The sequence below is a fragment of the Lathyrus oleraceus genome, chromosome 7 (genome assembly GCF_024323335.1).
Source record: "Lathyrus oleraceus cultivar Zhongwan6 chromosome 7, CAAS_Psat_ZW6_1.0, whole genome shotgun sequence".
Classification (NCBI taxonomy): domain Eukaryota; kingdom Viridiplantae; phylum Streptophyta; class Magnoliopsida; order Fabales; family Fabaceae; genus Lathyrus; species Lathyrus oleraceus.
In genome coordinates, this window is record NC_066585.1 from 527578152 (window position 1) to 527592340 (window position 14189).

The 14189-nt window shown below is 41.0% G+C and overlaps 1 non-coding gene across 1 annotated transcript; it reads left to right on the forward strand.

Moving 5' to 3' along the window:
• Positions 1–11744: 11744 nt before the first annotated feature.
• LOC127108755 (small nucleolar RNA R71) lies at positions 11745–11851 on the forward strand. The gene has a single exon (XR_007796269.1). It is a non-coding gene; the product is annotated as a small nucleolar RNA R71 (small nucleolar RNA).
• Positions 11852–14189: the final 2338 nt, after the last annotated feature.

Below are 14189 nucleotides of genomic sequence, written 5' to 3' on the forward strand. Positions count from 1 at the left end.
GGCAGGACGAATGTTCATTACATGGAAGGTAGTGTTGAAGACTTGAGGTCCTATCTTGATAGGGAGAACAACTTCGCCGTGGACAACACTCTTTGCACCATCGTAAGCCCGCACCACAACGTCACTCGGTTTCAGTTCAATGCTTTTACAATCCAGCTTATCCAGCACAGCTGTCGGCAGCACATTCAAGGAAGAGCCATTATCGATCAACACATGAGACAAAGTGATTCCCCTACACTCAATGGAGATATGCAGGGCTTTATTGTGATTCTTTCCTGCTGGTGTCAGATCAACATCGGAAAAGCCTAGGCCATTGTCAACGGCCAAGTGAGCAACATAATTTTCGAACTGATCAACAGATGTTTCCTGAGGCACATGAGCAGTCTTCAAGAATTTTATCAAGGCATTGGCATGAGATTCAGAAGATAACAGCAAGGATAACATTGAGATCTTAGACGGGGTATGCCCCAACTGTTCTACCACATCAAAATCACTCTTGCGGATGATTTTCAACACTTCTTCCATCTCTCGTTTGGCAATGTCTTCAGTAGTAGCTTCAATCGGTGCCTCTGGCGGGGAAGGGTTGACCGGTTCCTTTCCTCGGTTTTCGGGAACTGGAGGTGAGATCTCTGGAGAGAAGATCCTTCCGCTTTGAGTAACTTTACTAGTCCCAACAATATCATTAGGATTAGCAGAATTGCCAACTTGCTTTATACCATGGATGTAAACATCACCTCCATAATTCCACGGAATGGCTTTGCTCGAAGAATATGGTACTGGGCCAGGTGTAGTAATGATCAGGGGGGCTACCTTGGGCTCAGCAATGATCTTCACAGGTACTCTGGGAGCAGTAATCTTTACTGGACCTTTGGACCTTGCAATCACAGATACTTCTTCAATAGGGTTTTCCGTCTTAGAAACCCTTTCAAAGAGAATTGTACGATCGTCCATCAGCCGTTGAATACCGTTCTTCAATTTCAAACAGTCTTCGGGCCGGAGTATGCAGAGATTGCAATCTTCAGTGCAACCTGGAAATAAACCAGCTTGCAATAAATTCCTCTTTATGATCGGGAGAGGAGATGTTAAGTCCGTCACATTGGAAATGTGAGAATCGTCATCCATAGCATTAACAGTCTTGTCATGGTTAGGCATAGGAGCAGTGATGACATTAGGAGTCTCCGGAGGCTCGAACTCAATTTCCCCAGCGTCGATCATGTCCTGAATTTTATTCTTCAACAGCCAACAATCGTTTGTATCATGCCCGGGGCTATCGGAGTGATATGCACACCTGGCATTGGGATTATAACGAGGCGAAGCAGTGTTGACATTTGCAGGAGGACCTCTGAGAGTGATTAAATTTACCTTCAGCATGCTTTGCAGTGCTTGTGCTAAAGTCATATTGAGCTTGGTAAACTGCCTTCTCGGTCTGTCTTGTCTTTGCTGGAAGTTTTGAGCTGGCAGGGCTGCGATCGTCACCGCTCCAACTGCGTGGTCGCCATTTTTCTTATTATGATTCTTTTGACCGTACACAGCATTTGATTCATTCTTCCCATGATAGGACTTTTTGCTGCTTGTAGCAGTAGCTGCCTGTATCTTTCCACTTCGAATGCCGCTCTCCACCCGTTCACCTGTCAGTATAAGTTCAGTGAAACCGGATGAAGAACTCCCCAGTAGGTGGCTGTAGAATGGGCCAGTCAGGGTACCCATGAACAGGTCTACTAATTCTCGGTCAGTCATAGGGGGTTTGACCCTGCCGGCCAAATCTCTCCATTTCTGAGCATACTCTTTGAAGCTTTCTTTGGATCCCATAGCCATATTCTGCAACTGTAACCGAGTGGGTGCTAGCTCAGAATTATACTGGTACTGTTTATAAAAGGCTGTTGCTAGATCAGTCCAGGTGCGGATGTCAGAGCTCTCGAGCTGATAATACCATTCCAACTGTGTGCCAGACAGGCTCTCTTGGAAGAAATGGATCCACAGCTTCCTATCAGTGGTATGTGGCTGAATCTTCCTCACATAAGCTCTCAAATGCATCTGAGGACAAGACGCACCATCGTACTTAGTGAAAGTGGGGATTTTGAATTTGCGAGGAATGGTCACATCGGAGACCAGACCCAAACTTTCGAAATCCAGACCGGGCGCCTTCTGACCCTCCATAGCTAGCATACGTTCTTCCAGCAATTTGTACTTATCATCTCTTGGAGAGTACTGTTCATTTTCATAGTTCTCATCGTCATCCTCAGGGTTGGAGAAATCAGCATTCTCTTCCTCTGAGTCATTCTCCGCCCCATCTTCCGGACCATTCGGGATTCCAAATTTGATTCCCGTAGCCTGTCCTTTACGCCTTCTTCCCGGGTTAATGAAACTCACAGCTTTCTTGTCTTTCTTCTTCTCGACCAAAAGAGCCTTCAGTTCCTCCTGCCCCTTGGATAAGCTTAGCATCATCTCTTTGAATTGAGCATTCTGAGTCTGGAGATCTTTGACAGTTTGTTCGAGATCCATTTTTCTGTTTGCAATGAAGACCGTGAGAACATGGAACTTGTAGAATACCTGTTATGCAGTGTTATGTTATGCTATGCAATGCATGAAATGTTTTCAAGGACTTTTGGAATTTAATTTTGCGTAAATCACCAACAAGAGAGAAATGTTTATTGCTAATTTCTTTGATCAATGTTCATTACAAAAGGATTAATAATAAAAATACAATGAAAGCTTAAGTCTCCCAGGGGCGACTCCTTTTTGGGCGAAGATACGCATTGAGTCTTCGTTCCTCATTAAGCTGACCGGTAAGTTCTAAGACTTTCTTCCTTTCTGCATTGAACTGAGCTTCGAAAGTATCTCTTTCTTCTCTCAACTGGGTCCAGGATCTTTTCAATTCCTCAACATTGGTAGGCATATCTGGGTAAGGAATGATCTGGGAAGTACCTCCTTCGACCTCTGATTCAACAATCAGCGGTCCGACTGCAAGATATGGCATGACAAGTTCACGAGCTCTGGCGCGTACCCATCTGAGATAAGGCTCCATAGGAATAGAATTTTTCTTTCCTAAAGGGCTTCTTTTCACCATGCCCCAAGCTCGTACAAACCTTTGGCGGAGACCTTGAGCATCATTGTCATAGTCAAACACTATACCTTGAATAATCATTTCATGTGGACCATCTCTTCGAGCATACCCAAACTGACGTAGGGCTAAGGCAGGATTATAAGTAATACCTCCTCTTATCCCCATGAGTGGTACATTAGGGAATTCTCCACAACGGTCGATGATGATAACATTTTCTCTGGGGTTAGAACACCACCGGATGTCTGAATGAGAGAGTGTCATTATCCTTTGAGACCATTTCAGATTTTGATCATTCTTCAAGACTGATTGAGGAAGGTGCGAAGTAAACCACCTAGACAACAAAGGTATGCAGCACATGAGAGTCCCTTGTCTTCTCATAGTACGAGTGTGAAGGGAATGCAAGATATCTCCAAGCAAGGTAGGCACAGGGTTATGAGTGAGGAATATCTTGATAGCATTCACGTCTATGAATTGGTCAGGATTGGGGAATAACACCAAACCATAGATTAGCAATGCCAGGACGTCTTCGAAAGCACGGACATTCATAATTTTTAGGAATTCTTGGGCCTTACTTATCAGAAATTTGGCAAGTAAACCTTTCATTCCACTCCTTGTTACCCAATTGGTCTCAATATCAGACTTTGTCATGTGTAGAACTGCGGCAACTTCTTCGGACTTCGGAATCTTTTCCAGACCACTGAAAGGTATTTGATTAAGGATAGGTATCCCGAGCAGCTGGGAAAATTCTTCTAATGTGGGTACCAACTGATAATCTGGGAAGGTGAAACAATGATGTTTAGGATCGAAGAACTGGAATAGAACTCTCATCATATCTTCCTTGAAACCGGTGGTAACCAGATTGAGGAGATGTCCATGTTTCTGGTTGAACTGAGCATGATCGGGAAGTTCTGACACTAAATCCCTGAGTTGAGGGGAGATCGTTACAAGATTGATCCGGATAGTCTTCCTGGAAGCCATAACCTGTTCAACAGAACAAAGCTAAATTCCAAAGTCCTTGAAATGGTTAGTATGATGCCATGATGTTATGATGTTATGATGTTATGCAAACACAAGCATGTCACACAACAATTATTCCTAGACTTTAAGGCTTGCATGAGTTCCATAGGTGAATACCCTCCCCACTGAAGTTTGGTTGGTTCAACCTGTCCTAGAATAGTAACCGGGTTCTAGAAGGATCTCAGATCATCGACCTTCCTTTAAGTCCACTTCAGTGCAACACCAAGCGGTTGACCGAAGCTTCCCTAAAGTCCAATCTCAAAGAGTGTAGTATCGAGTATCAACCAACCCCAGTCGGAACCGAAGTCAGTTATCTCACTACTTTCTAATGGCTAGGATGAGTCAATTAGGGTTCTAAAGGTCTGGTTAATGCTTTGATGACACCACGCGGAAGCCAAATTTTCCTCAAGTGAACATGAGGAACATCAGGACGACCAAAGTGCCACATTAACCGTAGCCATCATTTTGACCATTCCAGTATACGCCGGATAGTCGCGATGATCTATTGCTACTTACCTAAGGTACACTAGAACCGGGTGTAGGATCTTTCACTCAGACAATCCCTTAAAATGAAAGAACAAATTCAAACATAAATGATTTTCAAGGTGGACCTCTCTTTAAGAGTCCCCAGCAGAGTCGCCAGTTCTGTCATACGGTGAACTGACTTTTTGTGGTTTTAATCGCAATGTCGCGGTTAGCAAGAGTCGCCACCGACTTTTCTTTTATCCCATAAGGAAAGGTGGAAAAGAACAGGAAAGACCTTAATTTTAAATTCTTAGGTTCGGGAGGTACTTTATACAAAGGGAAGGGGTAAGCACCCTTTGTATCCATGGTTATCCATGGGCTCTTGATTGCTCAATCATTTATGTTTTTCTTGCTTGAAAAAGTGTCGGTGAATTGTTAAAAAGGAGACTTTAACTTTGTAATGATTCTTGTATGAATGTATACAAAGTGGTTATCTCGTTTAATTTTGAAAATGGTTTAGAAAAATATAACTCGGCAATGATCCTAGTACGGATGTATGCTAAGTGGTGATTTTCTAAAAAAAAGGGATGTTTGCAATGTTTGAAGTGTGTAAGGTGGGAAAAATAGTTTAGGTTATGAATGAGCAATTAAGGGTTGTACCTATCCGAGGTCTTTCCGGGCATTTCCTATCCTTATGAGGGTAAAACTGTCCTTACTATTGAGAAGTAAGTAGTCTTATCCCTTTGGATGTTTAAGGGTCATCGATAGGTCATCGATAGGTCATTGAAGGCAACAGTTGTAAGGATACCTTAGCGTTCGAAGGGACGATCATCATTTAACCGTAGGCTACACCGAAGGGTCATCGAGGGACTAAATCATGTATTCGAAGGCAACATCCGAGGGACTATGATTTATTTTATGATGATTTAATCGAAGGGCCATTGCTAAGGATATCCCCACATTCGCGGGACATGACCGTAATATTGTAATCGTGGGGTAATAAAGAGAGGTCCGATATCATTTATTTAAAGTCCATGTTTTAAGTTCCTTAGGTAATTATGGTGATACCGCATTAAATCGATACATTACAATCAATACGTTAAAGATCACTACATTAAAATTAATTAGGCACTCAATATGAATCTTCACATTAAAGTGAAATAATTTAGAATCCATCTCCATGAAGGCTTCCCATGCATAAAGCGGAGTACCTAGCTGGCTATTTCTTCGGAAGTATGCTAGTCCTTACACCATGAACACACGGATTAAAGCATTGAGGTAAAATACAATTGAAAATTGCATCATAAGATAAATATAACAGCCAGGAATTTAAGCCAAAGAATGCAGAATCATCATTAGGTAAACATAAAGTGGGCAACAAGGAAACAAAGCAGCCCCTGTCCCGTTCGCCTCTGCTTCGCCTAGCGAAGGCTCAGCGAAGGCTCGCTGCAGGCTCGCCTAGCGATGAGCTAGCGAGCAGCCACGGGTTTGAAATTTGAGAACATTATGACCTCAACCTGCAGCATGGCTTATAGCATCCAACACATAATTATATGGTTCAGTTTCACAATATTCAAGCACCTTTAAATTCTCATGCAAAACTTCAAAGTGTTTATGAATTCAATTATAACATCCTCCACAAATTAAGAACATGAGGTGGTACCATATGCCCAATGAGAGTACAAAACGATATCACATGCAGATTAAGACACTAATGCGGTACCACATGCAAAATAAGGATACAAAGTGATAATCATAGGTAGCTTAAGACCCTAAGGTGATATCATATGCCGATTAAGAAACTAAAGCGATAATAGTGATGCAAACCTGTTCGCGAATCGAGTTGCAACCTTGAGTCGGATTGAATTGGGCGGCGGTAGCTTCGGAGCGGTTAAGCGGCCTTCAGGGTTTCCGCCTCTTGAACTCTTTGGATCAGCAGGGTTTCGGTGTTTCTCCTTCTGGATGTGGGTTTCCGTCCGTCTTCGTCCGTCTCTGTGTGTCTTTTTCGTGGCAGAGGAGTAGGTATTTATAGTAGTGGTAAGGGTGACCTAATGGGCTTAGAATGAGGTCCAAAACCTCAGATTTTCGCAAGGTTCGCTAGGCGAAGGAATTGCTCGCCTAGCGAGCAAACTAGGTCTGGGCCTTTTCCTGGATCCAACGCTTCGCTGGGCGAGTGACATGAGGCAATGTTCGCTAGGCGAAGGAGCTGCTCGCCTAGCGAGCCAGCTATTTTGGGCCGTTTGTGGATTGGGCCTGTTGTGAGTGGGCTTTTGTCCATTTGATATCAGTGTCTTGCAGAACAAGTCAGAGGGTCTTGGAAAATGCTTTGTAATATTAACGGGCAAATTTTGGGGTATGACAATAAGGAAATAATAAAATATTTGTGGGTTGTCTCCCACTAAGCGCTTTGTTTAATGTCGGAAGCTCGACATAAAAACAATCAATTATAATCTATAATTTCTGGAGGCATTTCGTCTAAGTGCAAGACTTGCGAATCTTCATTATTTTCTGCATAGTGATAATGTTTTAGACGTTGCCCGTTTACGGTAAATGGTTCCATAGATTTGCCTTTAATTTCTACTGCTCCACTGGGAAAAACATTGGTGATTTGAAAAGGACCTGACCATCTAGATCGTAGTTTTCCCGAAAATAACTTTAGTCTGGAGTTAAATAAAAGGACTGTATCGCCTTGTTTGAAGATTTTCCTTGATATGCGCTTGTCATGCCATTGTTTTGTTCTTTCTTTGTAGATTCTGGCATTTTCGTAAGCGTCTCTTCTGAGTTCCTCTAATTCGCTTATATCAAGGATTCTCTTTTCACCGGCGGCTTTATAGTTTAAATTTAGATTTTTAATAGCCCAATAGGCTTTATGTTCTAATTCTACCGGGAGGTGACAGGATTTTCCATAAATTAGCTTAAATGGGGTTGTCCCTATGGGAGTTTTGTAAGCAGTTCGGTAAGCCCATAAAGCTTCTGGTAATTTCAATGACCAGTCTTTCCTTGAAGTGGCGACTGTTTTCTCTAGTATCTGTTTGATTTCTCTGTTAGATACTTCCACTTGCCCACTGGTTTGAGGGTGGTAAGGTGTCGCTACTCTATGTCTTACGCCATACTTAAGCAGTAGTTTTTCGAGTACTTTGGATATGAAATGCGATCCACCATCACTGACTACTATTCTTGGGACACCAAACCTTGGAAATATTATATTCTTAAAGAGTCTAGTTACTACTCGTGTGTCGTTAGTTGGAGAGGCTATAGCTTCAATCCATTTTGATACGTAGTCAACTGCCACGAGTATGTATTTGTTACCGAAAGAGGATGGAAAAGGTCCCATGAAGTCTATTCCCCACACGTCGAAAATCTCTACTTCCAAAACGCCCTTTTGTGGCATCTCGTCACGTCTAGATATGTTTCCTGTGCGTTGACATCTGTCACATTTCTTAATAGTTGCATGTACATCCTTCCATATACTTGGCCAATAAAAACCGGCTTGTAGGATTTTAGAGCAGGTCTTGGATGTACTTGCGTGTCCACCATAAGGAGCGGAGTGACAGTGTTGGATTATATTTTCTACCTCTTCTTCGGGTATACACCGACGGAAAATACCATCGGGGCCTCTTTTAAAAAGTAAGGGGTCATCCCAGTAATAATGTTTTATGTCATAGAAGAATCGTTTCTTCTGTTGGTAGGATAAGGTAGGTGGGACTATTCCGGCAGCTAAATAATTGACGAGGTCAGCGTACCACGGTGTAACAGATATGGCTAAGGTGGTTTCTACCTGTTTATCAGCGTTATTTTCTTCCAAAGTAGCTATAAGCTTATCGTACGAGAAATCATCGTTAATTGATGTTCTTTCCGGTTCAAGGTTCTCAAGTCTAGAGAGGTGATCTGCTACTACGTTTTCAGTTCCTTTCTTGTCTTTGATTTCCAAATTGAACTCTTGTAGCAACAGGATCCACCTTAAGAGTCTAGGTTTAGCATCCTTTTTAGTTAAGAGGTATTTGATAGCAGCGTGGTCAGTGTAGATGATTATTTTGGCTCCGACCAAGTAAGAACGAAATTTATCTAGCGCAAACACTACTGCTAGAAGTTCTTTCTCGGTTGTGGCGTAATTCATTTGTGCTTCATCTAGAGTTCTACTTGCGTAATATATAACATGAAGCTTTTTATCTTTTCGTTGTCCTAAAACAGCACCTACAGCGTAATCACTAGCATCACACATAATTTCGAATGGTTCATTCCAATCTGGTGTCTGCATTATGGGTGCGGAGATCAGTGCTTGTTTAAGCGTTTGAAATGCTTCTAAACATTTATTGTCGAATATGAATTCAGCATCTTTCATCAATAATCCGGTCAACGGTTTAGTTACTTTAGAGAAGTCTTTAATGAATCGTCGGTAGAAACCGGCATGTCCTAAGAAGCTTCGTACTTCTCTCACAGTTTTCGGGGGTTGAAGGTTTTCGATTACCTCTATTTTGGCTTTGTCTACTTCAATTCCTCTGTTCGAGATGATGTGTCCTAAAACAATTCCTTCTTGTACCATAAAGTGGCATTTTTCCCAATTAAGTACTAGGTTTACTTTTACACATCGCTCTAGAACTCTCTCTAGGTTTTCAAGACATTCTTCAAAGCTTTGTCTGCATACGAAAAGTCATCCATAAATACTTCCATGATGTTTTCTAGAAAATCGGCGAATATTGCCATCATGCACCTTTGGAAAGTTGCGGGAGCATTACACAAGCCAAACGACATTCGTCTATAAGCGAAGGTACCAAAAGGGCACGTGAATGTTGTCTTTTCTTGGTCATCAGGATGGATTGGTATTTGAAAGAAACCTGAGTAACCGTCTAGATAGCAGAAATGAGAATGTTTTGCTAATCGTTCTAACATCTGGTCAATGAATGGTAAAGGGAAATGATCTTTTCGGGTCGCTTTGTTTAGTTTCCTATAGTCAATGCACATTCTCCATCCCGATTCGATTCGTTTGGTTATAGTTTCTCCTTTTTCATTTTCAATGACTGTTATACCACCTTTCTTCGGTACCACGTGTACAGGACTAACCCATTGGCTATCAGAGATAGGATATATGATACCTGCCTCTAATAACTTGGTTATTTCCTTCTTCACTACCTCACTCAGGATCGGGTTTAGTCTCCTCTGGTGTTCCCTAGAAGTTTTACAGTCTTCTTCTAGCATGATGCGGTGCATACAAATAGAAGGACTTATTCCTTTAAGATCGGTGATGTTGTAACCTAGTGCGGTTGGATATTTTCTTAAGATATGCAGGAGTTTTTCTGTTTCGAGTCTTCCTAGGTCAGCATTAACTATCATTGGTCGTTCAAGTTCTAAGTCTAGGAATTCATATCTCAGATTTTTGGGAAGTGTTTTCAGGTCTAAGGTTGGTTTCTTAAGGCATTGCGTAGGGTCCGGTGTTATTGCTAAACATTGGTTAAGTTTGTCTTCTACAAGATAGTCAGATGATTTGTCTTTTTCTAACTCCGTTTCTTTTATGCATTCATCGATGATATCCATGAAGTAACATGTATCTTCTATTGCAGGTGCTTTCAAAAATTGGGAAAGAATGAACTCAATTTTCTCTTCTCCTACTTCGAAAGTGAGTCGTCCTCGCTTTACGTCTATGATTGCACCGGCAGTTGCTAAGAACGGTCTTCCCAGTATAATGGGTGTAACTTCATCTTCTCTAATATCCATAATTATAAAATCAGTTGGAATGTAAAATTGACCTATGCGCACTGGAACGTTTTCAAGAATTCCTACAGGGTATTTAACGGAACGATCTGCTAGTTGCACAGACATTTTAGTTGGTCTTAATTCTCCCATTTCAAGTCTCTTGCATATGGATAAAGGCATAACACTAATACCGGCTCCTAAATCGCACAAGGCTTTGTCAATGACAAATTTTCCTATGTGACAGAGTATAGAGAAACTACCTGGGTCTTTAAGTTTAGGAGGCATATTCTGTATTATAGCGCTACATTCAGCGGTGAGTGTAACGGTTTCGCTATCTTCAAGTTTCCTTTTATTAGAAAGAATTTATTTTAAAAACTTGGCATATGAGGGCATCTGTGTAATAGCTTCTGTAAACGGAATTGTGACATTTAATTGTTTCAGTAGGTCGACAAATTTTTTAAATTGGCCCGCATCTTTGGTTTTAATAAGCCTCTGAGGGTAAGGGATAGGTGGTTTATAAGGTGGTGGAGGTACATAATGTTCCTTCTTTTCTACGGTTTCCTTATTACTCTCTTCCTTTTCCTTAGGTTCGCTTTCTTCCTCAGTTGACTTTTTAGAGTTTTGGTTTTCTATCCTTGGGTCAGACGGTCCTTCCACTTCCGTTCCACTTCTCAGTATAATTGCATGAGCGTGGCTTCTTGGGTTAGGTTGGGGTTGGCCAGGAAATGTACCAGTTGGGGCAGCAGTAGGCGCTTGTTGTTGAGCTACTTGTGATATTTGCGTTTCCAGCATTTTGTTATGAGTAGCCAGGGCATCTACTTTACTTGCTAGTTGTTTAATTTGTTCGCCAGTGTGTACATTCTGGTTTAAGAAATCTTTATTGGTTTGCTGTTGAGAAGCTATAAAGTTTTCCATCATGATTTCCAAGTTAGATTTCCTAGGGGCGTTATTGTTAGATGTAGAAGGGGTCGGCTTCTGATATCCCAGAGGTATAGCTGGGGCTTGATTTGGAGATTGTCCAGGTGCGTATAGAGCATTATTACTCTTATATGAAAAATTGGGATGATTCTTCCAATTTGAGTTATAGGTGTGCGAGTAGGGGCTTCCTTGAGCATAGTTGACTTGCTCCGCTTGGATTCCTGTTAGGAGTTGACAATCTGCAGGAGTGTGACCTTGGATTCCACAGACTTCGCAATTCTGAGTTATGGCAACTACGGTGGCTGGAGGTGATACATTTAAACTTTCAATTTTCTGGACCAGAGCATCCACTTTTGCATTAACATGATCAAGGTTACTTATCTCGTACATGCCAGTTTTCGTTTGAGGTTTTTCCACCATTGTTCGTTTGCTTCCCCACTGATAGTGGTTTTGAGCCATGCTTTCGATAAGTTGGTAAGCGTCAGCATAAGGTTTGTTCATTAGTGCACCACCTGCGGCGGCATCTATTGTTAACCTCGTGTTGTACAGGAGACCATTATAGAATGTATGAATTACTAACCAGTCTTCTAAACCATGGTGTGGACAAAGTCTCATCATGTCTTTGTATCTTTCCCATGCTTCGAAAAGAGACTCGTTATCTTTCTGTTTAAATCCATTTATTTGGGCTCTTAACATAGCTGTTTTGCTTGGCGGAAAATATCGAGCAAGAAAAACTTTCTTCAACTCGTTCCATGTGGTGACTGAGTTGGAAGGAAGAGATTGGAGCCATCTTCTAGCGCTATCTCTTAGTGAGAAAGGAAAAAGACGAAGTCGAATTGCCTCTGAAGTGACACCATTAGCTTTAACAGTATCAGCGTATTGGACAAATACGGATAAATGAAGATTAGGATCCTCGGTAGGATTTCCAGAGAATTGGTTCTGTTGCACTGCCTGCAACAGTGAAGGTTTGAGTTCAAAGTTGTTTGCTTTGATTGCGGGTGGAGCAATACTTGAATGCGGTTCATCTTGCGATGGAGCGGCGTAATCTCTAAGAACACGAGCTGGTTCTGCCATCTCGGGTATCGAAGGGAAAATATTTTTGAAATCAGGAAGTTCTACAGGAGGTAGATTGTTTGCAGCACGATATTCTCGAATTCGTCGTAAGACTCGGAGATATAGTTCGATATCGTTGATTCGTAAGTAGAACGGCTCTCCTTGTGAGCGAGTGCGTGGCATACAAATCAACGAAAGAAAGAAAAGAAAAAGAAAAGCCTTAGTCTCTACAGCGTAACAGAAGAGTTACGATATCGACTAAATAAAAGTCCCCAGCAACGGCGCCAAAAACTTGATCGCTCGACTTTATGAGTCGAATTGGGGTACAAACTGCAAGTGCACAGTTCTATCGCGTAGTTTTAAAAGATATCGATCCCACAGGGACTTATGAATCGATATACCGTTATCTAAGGTTACTTCGTAAAGCTAAGGCAGGTAATACTTTGATTTTTTTGGGGAAAAGGCTAAAACTAAAATAAGATCTAAAATTAATATCTAATAAGCGGATATCGGTATGTAATTCGTCGTAATTAGGGAATCAATTCTTTATTGGTTTCTTGGTTTTAAAATAAATCTTTTCAGTAGACACTATTGATTAAAAGTTTTATCTCAAACTCTCGCTCTGTTGAATAAACTATGATTTTATATTAACGTAGCTGTCACTTATAGTTAAGTCAAAAACCACTTTTTGAAAACAATAGAATCCGTAGAAACTCTTTTTAAGAAAACACTAATCGTTTAAACACCCTTATCTCAAACTCTCGCTCTGTTGACTTAGGTTATATAATTAAATTCAAATGCTTAACTCTCGTCCTCACATTCAATCTTTAAAAATACTTTTTGAAAAAGGTTAGAATTTAATTAACTCTAGAAATTGCTCTCGCCCTGATCTAGAATTAATGTCCAATTTACACTGTCCAGTCAAAACCTCAAACTCTCGCTCTATTGATTTTAACTTCTTTATGTCTTTTACTTTCGTACAAAAACTTTGTTATTAAACCTGTAAATTGAGACCGTAAAAAGAGTGATTTTAATTTAAATTTAATTAAACCAACTTAGTTTTGATTTCCTCATTCCGCTTACTTTACATACCGATACCTAAATAAATTAGCCAGACATACTCAACAGATCCAAATAATCAGCATGCATAAACAGATTCATCGCAGGCAAGCAGTCTAAACTAACAATAAAAACAAGCATATATAAATTCAACAAATAAATAAAGAACCTGAATAATTAAATAGCAGTCTTGAACACTCCACCACAGACCGGTTGGATTTGTTCTTGAGTTCTTCAATCAGGCAGAAAAATAAAGCGAAGGAAATAAAAAACTAGATTCTAACGTAAGATTAGATCCGGTAAAAGGTACACAATAGCTTCCGGTGTAGAAACTATTGTGCGAAAAATTAATTAAGTGCTAGAAAAGAAAATAGAATTGCAAAAGAAAAACTATAAAAATTATAAGAAGTGCTATAAGGAATATGCTTAAGCTGCTGGAAAAAGAAATATGCGGAAAAAAAACGAAATCTGGAAGCGTGGAACTGGGTCCGTTGAAGGGTTTGCAAAGCCGGTATTTATATTGGCACTTTCCGTAACGGTCTTCAGTAGTCCGCGTCAGGGTCTTCACGTAACGGAGGGATAGGCGTGGAAATAGGATTCAGCGTGCAAATAGGACTCAACGTCTCTGAAGGCAAAAATGTAGGGGAATGGTGTGACGTCCGTCATACCATGTGTGACGCTCGTCACACAAGTGTATACAGCATGACGCTCGTCACAGCCTCTGCGACGCTCGTCACAGGCACAACGCCTGTGCCTTCTTTGGGCTGGGCTTGACTTTTGCTATTTGTTTCCAAAAACTTCTTTTTGCACCTCCTTTTCTTCCTTTTTTTTACTTTTGCTTCAAATAGACTACCTGCGATAAATAGAAAGGAAATACCGCGTAATATCTGATAAAATGAAATAAATTAGAGTAAATAATAAT